We start from the raw sequence: 5127 nt of genomic DNA, 5'->3' as shown, positions 1-5127 counted from the left end.
TATAGATATAATTTTAGTTTATATAATATATAAGTATATATTATAAATATAATATGTATATATTTACAGACAGATTTACAGAGAGAAGAAGAGACAAAGAGAGTAAGATCTTCCATCCACTCTTTATCCTCCAAATGGCTACAATTGCCAAAGTTAAGCTGATCTGTAGCCAGGAGCCAAGAGCTTCTTCATGTCTCCCCCACAGGTATAGAGTCCCAAGGACTCCAACTATCCTCCACTGACTCCAACCATCCTCCACTGCTTTCCCAGGCCATCAGCAGGAGGCTGGATCAAAAGTGGAGCAGCAGGGACACAAAGACCTATACGGATTGCTTGGGCTTGTACAGAGAGAATTAACCAGTTGAGCCATCTTGCTGACCCCTGGATAGTATCTTGCTGTTGAACCCTATCTGGAAGATTTCTGCAGGAACTCAGGCCCCAGCAAGAAAATAGTAATAATAATAATAATAATAATAATAATAATAAAATGGGCCCATTATTTTATATTCAAAATTCCTGCAAGAACTGGCTATCATCAGCCAATTAATAAAGGCTCATAAGCACTGTAGGACAACCAGGGACATGAACATGAGTGGAACATTCATTCCTCATTCCCAACATCACCCTATAAAAACATTTACTTCTCCCATTCAGAGCTTCTTGGAATTAAGCAATAGTTTCTGGGATCCTTGCTCCACATTTTTCATGAAATGCCTACCTTTTTTCCCCAGCCTGATGGCAGAGTGGACTTTTTCTGTTTTCAGTGAGTAGACCTAGATTTTTGAGGCTCTACAACATCCATGCCTTGTATATAACTATGCTTGGATTGCCAGTTATCTTCAGAGATCTTACTAAAATTAAGGAAGACACTCCTTTGTAATTTTAAGTGGGGTGTGGGGAGAGGTCTCATTAAGCAGAAATTAAAGGATAAACAGGTAGGCCTTAACTTTGTAATTGAAATTATTGCTTAGATAAATATCCAGTAGTCACAGAATCTTTTAATTTTTCTAAAAGAGACCATAGCTGTCACGGTTGCTCTGATCCAACAAGCAATAAATTCAAAATAAAACCTTCAGCACTTAAAATTGGTATGGCAAAATGGGACTTCATAAATCTTCCCTAAGGTAAAATAGCTCCTTCAACCCAATATACATTAAAATAGGATCTCCAAAAATTGAAAATCTTTATGCAAGACCTGTTTAAAAAGAGATGATTACCTCCACAGTTTCTCCAATTAGCTCAATTTGGCCTAGTTTTCAACCAGAAAAGAATGAGTGGCTGTAATAATGGATCACTGTAATATTGGTGCTGTAATCACACATGGCCTCATACTCAATATTGTTAAAATTACAGGCTCCATCCAATCAACACTGGCAAATACTTTGAATTATTTGAATAATATGTCTGTTCAGCATCTGTTTCAATTATTCTCAAATGCAGACTTCCTTTTCTTTTGCGGTGACACAGAAATAGTAACCTATCTACATGCAGGCTACATCAACCGTCTTGTGCTCATATCCAATCTTCACAGATAAGAGCTTAATGACATCCATGTTTCCACAGAAGCACGGTATATCATTGTGATTCCATCCTTTTCAAAACAGATTTGTTTGATACATTGGTTCAGGGGATGACCTGTTGTACCACATATCCTACAAGACTGCAACACTTCAGGTAAATTCTTCAAGATTACTTATTTAATAAGCTGAGAGATGCTCCATCTCTGAAAGTCAAGAAGCAGCTTTGGACTTTCCCAATACCTATAATGGTAAAACAAATCCAAAGGTTTTATTTTCTGGAGACAACATATTCTTCACTTACAAGTTTTTCTTGAGCCCATTTATGTTGTTTCTCACAGATTAGCCCATTTTGAAAAAGGCTTTGAAACAGTCCAACTTGCAAGAGAGCAGAGACTCCCTTCTATCTTCTCTCTCATAAAAAAATATTGTGTCACTTTAAGGAGCTTAAGGAATCTGCTCTTGTAACTTCTGGAATCCTTGATACAACCACAGTTGTCCATGGGCTTTCAGCAAAAGAAACTCCCCTCTGGTTACCATACTATATGCCGTGAGACTCATAATGGCTTGTTACACATTGAGACACTCTGAAAGCGGAGGTTTAACAAATCAAATTAGACCCCAAATGTGTTAATATTTCATGTGTTCAGCCTGGTGAAATGAAAAAGTCCAGCCACTTTAGAAAACACCTCAGCATTATTTTAGAAGTTGGTATTTGCAGATTCTGTGATGTAGTAATTCTCTCCTAGGTATATATCCCCCCCAAAAAACAGGTTCAGAGGCCACAAAGTGCTCAAGAATATATACAGCAACACCATAGTAGCAGAAAACTATAAATGAGCAAATGTCAATCAGATTATAGGAAGAAAATATATTTTAGTATATTTATATACTGGAGAACACTATACCACAGTAAAAAAGAATAAATTATTTCTACATAAATATAAATAGACAAATCTTAAAAATAAAAGATTCAGAAGAAATAGGTAGCTGCAATAATATGACAAATGTGAAAAGCACTATATAGTCAGTAATACCATGAGTTCATACTAAAATTAAAGAAAAGGAAGGGGGATTATAAATACAAATTGCAGAATGGTGGCAGAGGGAAATAATGAGGACTTCAGAGGATATAGAGGGACTTAACATGGATGGGGACACATATCTTCTTGCTTATGCATATATTTTATGAATATTAGAATTTAAATTTAATTTAAATTTCATAAGAGCGTTAGATAAAAATTATTATCAAGAGGTTATCTTTTGATTGCTTTATGGTTATGACATCTTTTAAAGATGCCTAGGAATGCTAGAAAGAAAAGACAAACATTCCACAATACTCCATCTAGTGCTACTGTATGTTAACTTGCAGAACATCTCAGGGATAAACACATAAATGCATATATATCAAATATTTCCTTTTTATACTTCAGATCTTCAGAAGCTTCAATTGCAATACATGCTACAAAATATTTTTCTAGTTTGGCTTTGTACTTTTACAAGGAAACGGCACAGCATATTGCTAATTTCATTAGAAAAAATATATTATATTGATATCTGTTGCTCATCTATATGTATTATTTTGTAACACAGACTTTTTATAAGAAGCAACTCTTACATTCCGATAAGATTAAAAATGAGGCTGATAGAAACTGGGGTTCCTAAACATTTCACTGAGTTCAGTGAATAATTTATGTTGTGGAAAATTGGAAGATTGATCATTTGTTATGCATATGCAAACAGGAAGAGTAAAAGCAAAAATATAGCAGCACTAGGAGAACCAGATACAATAAAAAAATGAATGTATAACCTATGCACTATGGAAAAATCAACTTAATTATGGTTTGTTACAATAGTTCACTCTTTTTGAACAGGGTTCAGCTTTAATTAAATTCTTCACATTTGATCAGATGGAGCTGCAGATGAGATTAGTTGAAACTATCTATTGTTCTTATTCATTTTAATACACTGGATTTCAGCAGTAAGGAGACATACAAAAGAAAAACGTTTGAGCAACTCTTCAAAGGAGGCTGCTATGACCCTAAATTTAATTAAATTATATTAGTTGCACACCATTTATAGTTCTAAAAAAATCAGACAATTCCTAACATATTTCCTCACTCTGCTGTCCCACTCTTTCTTCATCCATCATTTCACAAAATCTGTGTTGAACCCTTATTACTTTTAGTAAATAACAGAATATCCCTCATAAAACACTCTAATACTTTCCTTTCAGTTATCCAGAAAATGGAAATAATATTCAAAGAAAAATGGCTAATATTCTTACTAACATAACTGACAATTCACTTGTTTTTTAAATAATCTCTAATTTTTCCACACTTTGTTTTTTGGTACATGTATTTTTCCAGACATTTGTTAGGGTAGCAGAGAAGCAAGACAATTGGACGAACAGGCCTAGAGCTGTTTTGCTATCATTCATATATTTCTCTAACTAAAATTATTCCAGTTGGCTCAATTTGAACATCGTTCTTCAGTAACAAGATAGCATTTGCTTTGAATATATCATGGATCTTTATATAGATGATGGCTGAAAATCAGTACATTTTCTACTGGTTTTAAATATCCCACTACTGAACAATTTGTTGTGTAGCACTGAATAACAAAGACCAGTTTCAGTGCTCAAGAAGAAGCGAACACTGGGGGAGGTAGGATTTTGAGGAGAATAGTATAGTACACTGTGAAGTGTCTGGGAAAAAATAAAGTGTTCTTGAAAGCATGATGAATTTGACAAGGCTGTTTTGACAGATTAAAACATAGTAGGAAAATGTTTATTGGAAATTACAAGCCAGAGGGTTTCTAGTGTGCAGTCACAAACAATTTTACTAAGACCTATGTCTCTACTAGTACAGAAAGTAGAATATATTTATTTATGAATTAAATGATCTAGCTAAAATATTTCAATGTAGGATAATGAAGAATGTACTTCGTTTGTTCATGTTGCTGATAGTGAAATGTGAGACAAAAGAGATAACTGTTGAAAAATACTATTCTGAACCAAGTGATTTTGAAAATGAATTCTATCTTCAAATAACAAACAAACTATGATTTGGAAAATCTGGTTTCTAAACCACAGAATCAAATACTGGGTACACACAAGAAGTAAAATTTAAAGATGGACCTGAGAGTTTCATCATAAACTCTTCATTAGGTCCTCAGATCTAAGTTTTGAATTCAAGAATCATTTAGAGAAGCAATGGAGATTCTCAGAAGCCTTGGCACTAAAGACTGTCTCCTGCAGTCCTAGTAAAGCCAAAGGTAGAAACAACTCTTGTCAAATCTGGGTATGGCTATTGCCTTGCAGCAGGAACTTTCTGAGATTCTTAAGAGATGAAGAAGGATATTAAAGAATTTATATTAGCAGAAACACTACCAACTTGCCCCCAAGACAAACATAGATAGGACTTTTGACCTTCCAAATTCTACTGTCACTGTAAGACTAATCATAATGTGAGATATCACCCCTAGATCTCTGCCTGCCTAGCCCATATGGAAGGCTATAGGTACATGGCACACTGTACCCTTGGCTAACAGACCCCAACATGGCCTGTTCACTGGGCATGCAACAATAGCAATGGGCTGTACCCAGTCT

This window comes from Ochotona princeps, chromosome 2 (genome assembly GCF_030435755.1).
Source record: "Ochotona princeps isolate mOchPri1 chromosome 2, mOchPri1.hap1, whole genome shotgun sequence".
NCBI classification, from domain to species: Eukaryota; Metazoa; Chordata; class Mammalia; order Lagomorpha; family Ochotonidae; genus Ochotona; species Ochotona princeps.
The sequence above is the reverse complement of the archived record's forward strand: the minus strand, read 5'-3'. Positions refer to the sequence as shown.